Source organism: Melanotaenia boesemani, chromosome 6 (genome assembly GCF_017639745.1).
Source record: "Melanotaenia boesemani isolate fMelBoe1 chromosome 6, fMelBoe1.pri, whole genome shotgun sequence".
Lineage (NCBI taxonomy): Eukaryota > Metazoa > Chordata > Actinopteri > Atheriniformes > Melanotaeniidae > Melanotaenia > Melanotaenia boesemani.
In genome coordinates, this window is record NC_055687.1 from 39,324,693 (window position 1) to 39,334,576 (window position 9,884).

A 9,884-nucleotide genomic window follows, 5' to 3' on the forward strand; every position below is an offset into this window, starting at 1 on the left:
GCATTGTTTCCCCTCCTGCTATGCTAATTGCATTGCCTCCCTGTCATGGTTCATGAAAGCCACCTTCTTCCTGTCGAGGGCAGCTTTGACATCTTGTGTTATCCAAGGTTTGTTATTTGGATAACAACGAACAGTCTTATTGGGGGAGACTATGTCCAGCGAGAAGTTGATGTAGTCCGTCAGACAGTGAGTCTGCTCCTCTATGTCCTCACCATGTTGTCTCAGCAGTACATCCCAATCAGTGATGTCAAAGCACTCTCTCAGGGCATCCCCTGCCTCAGGTGACCACTTCCTGATCGAGCATGTGGTTTTAGGCATCCTTTTGACCAGGGGGGTGTACTGTGGCTGTAGGTATACCAGGTTGTGGTCAGACTTTCCAAGTGGGGGGAGGGGGGTGGCTCTGTAGGCATCCTTCACATTGGAGTACAGCAGATCTGTTGTTCTGTTGTTCCTTGTGGGACAGTCTACAGCCTGGTAGAAGGAGGCCAAGGTAGAGTCCAGGGAAGCATGATTAAAATCCCCAGATATGACCATAAACGCCTCGGGGTGCTTAGTCTGCAGCCTTGCTGTTACTGTGTGTATCTTCTCACAGGCAGCTGATGTATCCGCGCTGGGCTGGATGTAAACACAGAGCACGATCACATGACTAAGCTCCCTCGGCAAGTAATATGGCCGCAGACTAACGGCTAACAGTTCCAAGTCATGGCAACACAGTTCCTTTCTCACTGAGACATGTCCTGGGCAACACCAACGTTTGTTCACATATATGATGAGCCCCCCACCTCTGCTCTTACCGCAGGCGTTAATGTCTCTGTCAGCTCTCACAGCAGTGAAACCCGGTAGATCCACGTTACCATCCGGTATCACATCAGTGAGCCATGTCTCTGTTGATTGTTCAGTGCCAAAAGCTCGTCCATCTTGTTAGGTAGTGTGCTGACGTTCCCCATTAGTACAGAGGGGATCACTGGCTTAAAACGTCATCGAGCAGCCTTTAGCTTAGATCCTGACTTGCAGCCTCTGTACTTCCTCCTCAGCTCTGTCGGTACGTTGTGCTGCATTCCGACATTAGTCCTCCATGCAAAAAGTTCATCTCTTGAATTAACAAGACATGCAAATGCCATACTAGAGTTAAAAATATTCAATAGAATCAAAAATAGGATATATATATATATAAAATAAGGAATACAATGATAGGAAGAAAGAAAGAATCACTCGGTTGCGTAAGAGACACTGGTAAGGCAGCCGTTTCCTGCAGCACCATTTAACAAAAAAATAAAAAAAAAAAAAAAGGTGTGGAAGTGGGCTGAGTGGAGAGAAAATGAGTGGAAACAAGTGGGAGTGGGCTTACAAGTATTTTTCCCGTGTGTTAGAGTCCCGCTGAGTAGAATGAGTCCACTTTGAGGTCAATAGGAGTACCTTCCATTTTGGGTCCCCTAGGAATGAATGGCGTCTCCAATTTGGAAGTGGGCTGAGTGGAAAGAAAGTGAGTGGAAATGAGTGGGAATGGGCTGCCAAGTATTTTTCCCGTGTCTGGGAGTCCCCCTGAGTAGAATGATTCCACTTTAAGGTAAATGGGAGTACCGTCCATTTTTGGGTCCCATAGAAATGAATGGCGTCTCCAATTTGGGAGTGGCTGAGTGGGGAGAAAAGTATGTGGAAATGAGGACACTAGATATGCCACATTTAAAAATTCATAAATTTGCAAAATCAAGTGAATTTTGTTTCGTGGCTTATAATGAAGCTCTCTCACTACATCCTGTGGGGGTGAAAAAGTCCACTTCCACACTCCTATTTATTTTGGTCACAAAACATTACTTTTTTAAATAAGAATTTGGAAGTGGGCTGATTGGAGTGAAAATGAGTTGAAATGAGTCGGAGTGGGCTGCCAAGAATTTTTCTTGTATGTGGGAGTCCCCCTGAGTAGAATGAGTCCACTTTGAGGTCAATAGGAGTACCTTCCATTTTGGGTCCCCTAGGAATGAATGGCGTCTCCAATTTGGAAGTGGGCTGAGTGGAAAGAAAGTGAGTGGAAATGAGTGGGAATGGGCTGCCAAGTATTTTTCCCGTGTCTGGGAGTCCCCCTGAGTAGAATGATTCCACTTTAAGGTAAATGGGAGTACTGTCCATTTTGGGTCCCCTAGGAATGAATGGCGTCTCCAATTTGGAAGTGGGCTGAGTGGGGAGAAAGTATGTGGAAACGAGGACACTAGGTATGCCACATTTAAAAATTCATAAATTTGCAAAATCAAGTGAATTTTGTTTTGTGGTTTATAATGAAGCTCTCTGACTACATCCTGTGGGGGTGAAATGGCCCACTTCCACATTCCTATTTATTTTGGTCACAAAACATTACTTTTTTAAATAAGAATTTGGAAGTGGGCTGATTGGAATGAAAATGAGTTGAAATGAGTCAGAGTGGGCTGCCAAGAATTTTTCTTGTGTGTGGGAGTACCCCTGAGTAGAATGAGTCTACTTTGAGGTCAATAGGGGTACCTTCCATTTTGGGTCCCATAGGAATTAATGGCGTCTCCAATTTGGAAGTTGGCTGAGCGGAGAGAAAGTGAGTGGAAATGAGTTTGAAAGGGCTGCCAAGTATTTTTCCTGTGTGTGGGAGTCCCCCTGAGTAGAATGTGTACACTTTGAGGTCAATAGGACTACCTTCCATTTTGGGTCCCCTAGGAATGAATGGCGTCTCCAATTTGGAAGTGGGCTGAGTGGGGAGAAAGTATGTGGAAACGAGGACACTAGGTATGCCACATTTAAAAATTCATAAATTTGCAAAATCAAGTGAATTTTGTTTTGTGGCTTATAATGAAGCTCTCTGACTACATCCTGTGGGGGTGAAATGGCCCACTTCCACATTCCACATTCCTATTTATTTTGGTCAGAAAACATTACCTTTTTTAAAAAAGAAATTGGAAGTGGGCTGAATGGAGTGGAAATGAGTGGAAATGAGTCGGAGTGGGCTGCCAAGTATTTTTCTTGTGTGTGGGAGTACCCCTGAGTAGAATGAGTCAACTTTGAGGTCAATAGGAGTACTTTCTATTTTGGGTCCCATAGGAATGAATGGCATCTCCAATTTGGAAGTGGGCTGAGTGGAAAGAAAGTGAGTGGAAATGAGTGGGAATGGGCTGCCAAGTATTTTTCCCGTGTCTGGGAGTCCCCCTGAGTAGAATGATTCCACTTTAAGGTAAATGGGAGTACCGTCCATTTTGGGTCCCCTAGGAATGAATGGCGTCTCCAATTGGAAGTGGGCTGAGTGGAGAGAAAGTGAGTGGAAATGGGCTGTCAAGTGTTTTTCCCGTGTGTTGGAGTCCCCCTGAGTAGAATGAGTCCACTTTGAGGTCAATGGGAGTGGGTTAGGTGTTAGGGGATAGGGTTAGGGGTTAGGCATTCATTTAGAGGGGAATCCGCTACACTTCCACAATTCCAAGACAGATGCGTATTTATTAAACACGATTTCGGAATAAACTTCCAAATTCGACTTCTAAATTTTATTATTGTGGAATTACGAATCTGGAAGCACTTGGGGGCACTGTTGTACTACTTTTACGATTTTGGAAGTCAAGGTTAGAGTTAGGGCGAAGTCAGATAAGGCCTATTTTAGCCATTTTAAGCGCCCAAAGTGCCCGGAAAGTGCCCGTTTCGCCCGCACATGCCCGGCATTCCCATAAATGGAGAACGAGGGTGGGACATAGGCTGGGCTCAAACTTTGGCCCAAGTTAATCCCCATAGCGCCCCCTACTGGTGGAGTGCCAGACAGAGTGCCCCTAGTGCTGGATTTTGGAGTCGTGAGTTTGTGTCTGAAAATTGCAGGGATTGGCCAGGGTGCCAAGGCCTTCCCACGTGAAACACTTGCCTCCTGAATTTCGACCAATGGCCCTTCGGTGGCAGATACTTGGTCCCACGTCCCCCGGACACCTGAATTAGCAGACTTTTCTCACGCCTGCGCCTCCCGCTCTTTCTAACAGTCCAGGTTTGGAGAAAATCAGACTCCTTCCATTTTCAGGAAAGTACCCCAGGCTCCCGGGAGCCGGACCCCCTCATAGCGCTCCTCGTTCCGAGCGCTGGCGTGCCACAATGGGGCACGTGAACCCTACGGGTGCCGCAGGGCGGCTGGGTAAAGCTGGTCATAACCCACAATCTGGGTGGATCTCCCGGGGGGTGGGAAGGGGCCACAGGCGCAACGAGGGCATTTCTACGACCGGTGCAGCTGGGCCTACAACATGTCTGTGGGTCAGCGATGGAAGGTCGCAGGGACCGACCGAAGGCATCCCCACGCTCGTCCCGAGGGGCTCTACCACATGTCTCCGGGTCAGGGGCCTGCCGCCCCTTTTTGGACAAAAGTCTGCCCTGCCAGCCAAAACGGAAGCCCCAGAAGGGCCCGGGCGAGCCCCTGAATGGGTGGCTCCGTAACTCCACCTCTAAAATTGCATGCAGTCTGGCCTGTGGAACTCTGCAAAGCTCAGATTCAGCTATGCCCTCTACCCCTCAATGGCTGGGGGAGCGGGGTAGGGGCAGAGTTACAGATTTTGAACGGAAGGTTGCAGAGACTCACGAGGGGCGTCTACGGAAAGGCCAGAGTCCCCCGAATCAGAAAGCGCTCGAATGGGGGCCCTGCGACCCACCGTTTGGACGGTAGGGGGCACCAAATCCCACAATGTCAGACGGGCGCCCCTCTGCAAAAAGAAGGTTGCAGGGACTGACCGAAGGCATCCCCGTGCTCGTCCCGAGGGGCTCTACCACATGTCTCTGGGTCAGAGGCCTGCCGCCCCTTTTTGGACAAAAGTCTGCCCTGGCCCCAAACGGGCATCGATCTCTCAAAGGGGGGGGCCGTGCATGAGCTGGGAAGTGTTCAAACCGTCTGCCTGGGTCCCACTGTCTCTGAGGAATTCGACCGAGAAATTAGTCCAAAAAATGAATGGGGATCGATATGAAAGTGGCATTTTGGAAGCACAAAATGGCTGCCACCATTGGGATGCAGTTAGGCTGTGGCTGTAAAAGCGGCCAAAACGGAAGCCCCGGAGGGGCCCGGGCGAGCCCCCGAAAGGGTGGCTCCGTAACTCCACTTCTAAAATTGCATGTAGTCTGGCCTGTGGAGCTCTGCAAAGCTGCGATTCAGCTGCCCCCCCATCCCCAGACTCGCCAGTGTGCGGGGGATGGGCAGAATTAGAAATTTTGAACGGAAGGTCACAGAGACTCGCGAGAGGTGTCCACGGAAAGGCCAGACTCCCCTGAATCGAAAAAGGCTATGATAGGGACTCTGCAACCCCCCATTCGGACGCTAGGGGGCGCCAAAGAGCTCGGGAAGCTGGCTCGTTAAGGCTCATAACTCGCCACAGGAAGCCGGCAGAAACCAGACGGGGGCATCGTTGCAATCAGAATGAGAGGCCCGAACAGATAAAGTGCAACCAGGAACATCGCAGCAACTTTTGGCAAAAGTTGTCCGCACGCCCCCCAAATTCACAATGCCAGTGGCGCTCCACAATGCGAGCGCAGCTGCAGGCCAAGCGCCCCCCGATTCCACTACTCGCCCCCCCCAAGTTTATTGACTTTAATAAAGCCTGTGATCTATCTATTATGCTGGCTTTATTTAGTTTTTCACTTTAATAATGCCTTTTATCAATTTATTATGGTGGCTTTTATGTGATTCTTGACTTTAATAAAGCATTTGATGCATCTGTTATGGAGTCTGTTTCGATTGTTGACTTTAATAAAGCATTTGATCTATCTGTTGTGGAGTCTGTCTTGTTTCTTGACTTTAATAAAGCCTTTGTTCTATCTGTCATGGTGGTGTTATGTCCTTACTTGGCTTTAATAAAGCCTTTGATCTATCTATTATGTTGGTGTTATGTCGTGTCTTGACTTTACTAAAGCCTTTGATCTATCTATTATGGTAGTTTATTCAGTTTATTGACTTTAATAAAGCCTTTGATCTATCTATTATGTTGGTTTTATATCGTGTCTTGACTTTAATACAGCTTTTGACCTATCTATTATGCTGGCTTTACTTCATTTCTTGACTTTAAAAAGGCCTTTAATCTGTGTATTATGGTGGTTTATTCAGTTTATTGACTTTAAGAAAGCCTTTGTTCTATCTATTATGCTGGTTTTATGTCAATTCTTGACATTAACAAAGTCTTTGATCTATCTAATATGGTGTCTGTTTCGTTTCTTTACTTTAATAATGCCTTTGATCTATCTTTTATGGTGGTGTTATGTCCTTTCTTTACTTTAATGAAGCCTTTGATCTATCTATTAGGGTGGTTTATTCAGTTTATTGACTTTAATAAAGCCTTTGATCTATCTATTAGGGTGGTTTATTCAGTTTATTGACTTTAATAAAGCCTTTGATCTATCTATTAGGGTGGTTTATTCAGTTTATTGACTTTAATAAAGCCTTTGATCTATCTGTTATCCTGGTGTTATGTCCTATCTTGACTTTAATAAAACCTTTGATCTATCTATTATGCTGGCTTTATTTAGTTTCTTCACTTTAATAATGCCTTTTATCAATTTATTATGGTGGCTTTTATTCGATTCTTGACTTTAATAAAGCCTTTGACCTATCTATTATGTTGGTGTTATGTCGTGTCTTGAATTTACTAAAGCCTTTGATTTATCTATTATGCTGTCTTTATTTCGCTTCTTGACTTTAATAATGCCTTTGATCTATTTATTATGGTGGCTTTACTTCATTTCTTGACTTTAAAAAGGCCTTTGATCTATCTATTATGGTGGTTTAGTCAGTTTATTGACTTTAAGAAAGCATTTGATTGGTCTGTTATGGTGGTGTTCTCAATCCATCAATCAGTCTTTATTTATAGAGCACTTTTCATACATAAATGCAGCACAAAGTGCTTTCCATGGTTAAAACAGTGCCCCCCCCAACCACACACACACACACACACACACACACACACACAAACCCCTCCCTCCCCGCGTCCTCTCACATACCAGTATGTAGTGAGCCAGGTAAGGAAACACTATCACAGGGAACCGTCTGCACCGGGAGCTGCTCACAGGCCACAACCGCCAGGACACCAAACCAGGGCACATGGCCAGGTGAGATGCAGAGGAGCCACCCGACCAGACCGAAAGAACCCCCAGGACAGAGCCGCAGCAGCCACAGCCGATGAAAGCCCCCGGTGCAGAGAGCCCCCTCCGAGGAAACACTGGAGAAATAACCTAAATATAATATAAATAGAATAAAAGCATAGAATAAATAAAAATGGGTTAACATAGAAAAATAAATAGGCTAGGGGAATAGAATAAATAAGAATAAAATGAATAAATATTAAGTAAAAGCTAAATTAACAAGGTGGGTCTTGAGCCTGCTCTTAAAAACATTAACATTCTCTGCAGCCCTGAGCTCCTCCGGCAGGCTGTTCCACAGACGAGGACCATACCACTGGAAAGCTGCCTCTCCGTGAGTATGTGTCCTGACTTTAGGTACAGTCAGGAGGTCAGTACCGGAAGACCTCAGGGGCCCCGAGGGTTCATAAGTTAAAAGCAAATCTGAAAGATAAGAAGGCCCAAGACCATTAAGACATTTCAAAACCAATAAGAGAACCTTAAAATTGATCCTGAAACACACGGGGAGCCAATGCAGTGATTCTAAAACTGGTGTAATGTGGGCCCGCCCTCTGGTCTTCGTCAGCACACAAGCAGCTGAGTTCTGTAGAAGTTGTAGAGGTGCAATACTCTTTTTGGGAAGACCAGAGAGCAGGGCATTACAGTAGTCAATACGACTGGTGATAAAAGCATGCATCAGCATCTACGTGTTGGCCAGAGAAAGAATGGGACAGACTCTGGCTATGTTTTTTAGGTGATAAAATCCTATTTTAGTAACATGTTTAATATGTGGAATAAAACCAAGCTCAGAGTCAAAAATAACGCCCAGGTTTTTTACTTGTGATGATGGGTTTAATGCGGATGCCTGTAATTTAGCTAAGAGTTTCTCTCTCTGAGCCTCAGGACCAATGATTAAAACTTCAGTCTTGTCCTGGTTAAGCTGTAAAAAGTTTTCTGCCATCCAGGATTTGATATCTAAAATACAGTTGAAACGGGCATCCATTGGTCTCGTGTCATCAGGAGACATGGAGATGTACAGCTGAGTATCATCAGCATAACTGTGGAAGTTTACTCCATGCCTCCTGATGACGCTGCCAAGAGGGAGCATATAAGAACAGGGCCTAAAACTGACCCTTGGGGCACACCACATGTCATTTTATGGATCTTAGAGGAGCATGTATCAAAACTTACCATATAAGTTCTGTCTGTGAGATAGGAAGTGAACCAGTTGTGAACAGCACCAGAGAGGCCCACCAGGTGTTTCAGTCTGTTTAAAAGAATAGTGTGGTCTACTGTGTCAAAGGCTGCACTAAGATCCAGTAGCACCAAGACTGAGAGGTTCTGTGAGTTGCAGTTAATCCTAAAATCATTTAAAACCTTCAGGAGAGCAGTCTCTGTGCTGTGGTTCACCCTAAATCCAGACTGATATATCTCAAGGATATTTCTACTATTTAAAAAATCATTAAGCTGAATAAAAAACAGTTTTTCTAAAATTTTACTTAAAAATGGTAAGTTGGATACAGGTCTATAGTTATTAAGATCATTACAATCCAAATTGCTCTTCTTCAGAAGGGGCCTCACCACCGCCGTTTTAAAGGCGGAAGGGAAAACGCCCATCTGAAGAGAGCAATTTATCATGTATAAAAGCTCATCTTTAAAAAATCCATAAAATGTTTTAAAAAGTGAAGTGGGAATTGGGTCTAAAAGACAGGTGGTGGGTTTTACTGTGGAAAAAACTTTATCAAGGATCTCAGCATTAACCAGGACAAAACTGTCCAGTGTTTCCTCAGGTAAAACCAAGCACTCAGATGTGTTCGTGTTCTGGTTGCATAAAATACCACATCTGATGGCACTGATTTTACCTCTGAAGTGGTCTGCAAACTGCTCACAGAAAGAGTCTGTTGGGGTTCACTGGGAGCTGTTAAAATCAGGGTTACATAATTGATCGATGGTGGAAAAAAGAACCTTGGGATTATTTTTATTGTTACTGATTATTTTTGCGAAGTATATGTTTCTTGAGTTCCTTAGTGCGTTATTGTAAATTTTAAGTTGCTCACAAAATATCTGATAATTTATTGTCATTTTATTTTTCCTCCATCTCCTTTCTGCCGCCCTGCAATTTCTTTTGAGTTTTTTGACCTCCTCATTCCTCCAGGGAGATATAAGTTTTGTGTAAATCTTTTTTGTAGTGAGTGGAGCAACAGAGTCGAGGCTTGTCTTCAGTTTACTGTTAAAGTGTTCAACAATAAAATCACAGGGTGCAGGTAAAATCACAGGAGGACATTTATCTAGAACTTTGATAAAATTTGCAGCCACTTCAGAGGTTAGATAGCTCTTCCTCACAGTTCGCACCAAGGTCTCCCGCTGAATAAAACTGGTGATGTTAAAAAACACACAGTAGTGGTCAGAGACAGCCAAGTCAACAACAGAGGACACACTGGCAGAAAGGCCATAGGTAATGACCAAGTCCAGGGTGTGTCCTCTGTTGTGAATCGGCTGTGTGACGTGTTGTGTAAAATCCATATAGTTAAGAATGTTTAAAAATTCTTTTGAAACAGAGTCTAAAGGATTATTTATGTGCAGGTTAAAATCACCGGTTAAAATTATCATGTTGTATGTTGTGTGTATGATTGATAAAAATTCTGAAAACTCATTAATAAAAGCAGCACATTGTTAGAGTGGTCTATAAACAGTGACACATAAAATTGGAGGGCTGCTAAAAACAATGGCGTGATATTCAAAAGTGGTAAAATTAGCGAATAAAATCTGTTGGTGGTGAGAGTGTTATTGGTTAAAGATGCTGTGCCACC

General features: G+C 44.5%; 1 protein-coding gene across 1 annotated transcript in view; it reads left to right on the plus strand.

The window, feature by feature from the left end:
* tgfb2 (transforming growth factor, beta 2) overlaps positions 1-9,135 on the plus strand; it is a 117,851-nt gene extending 108,716 nt beyond the window's left edge. The window contains exons 8-9 of the transcript XR_006010800.1: positions 226-227; positions 9,124-9,135. The gene's annotated coding sequence lies outside the window, so the exon portion shown is untranslated. The remainder of the gene's footprint in view (positions 1-225; positions 228-9,123) is intronic.
* The last annotated feature ends 749 nt before the right edge of the window (positions 9,136-9,884 follow it).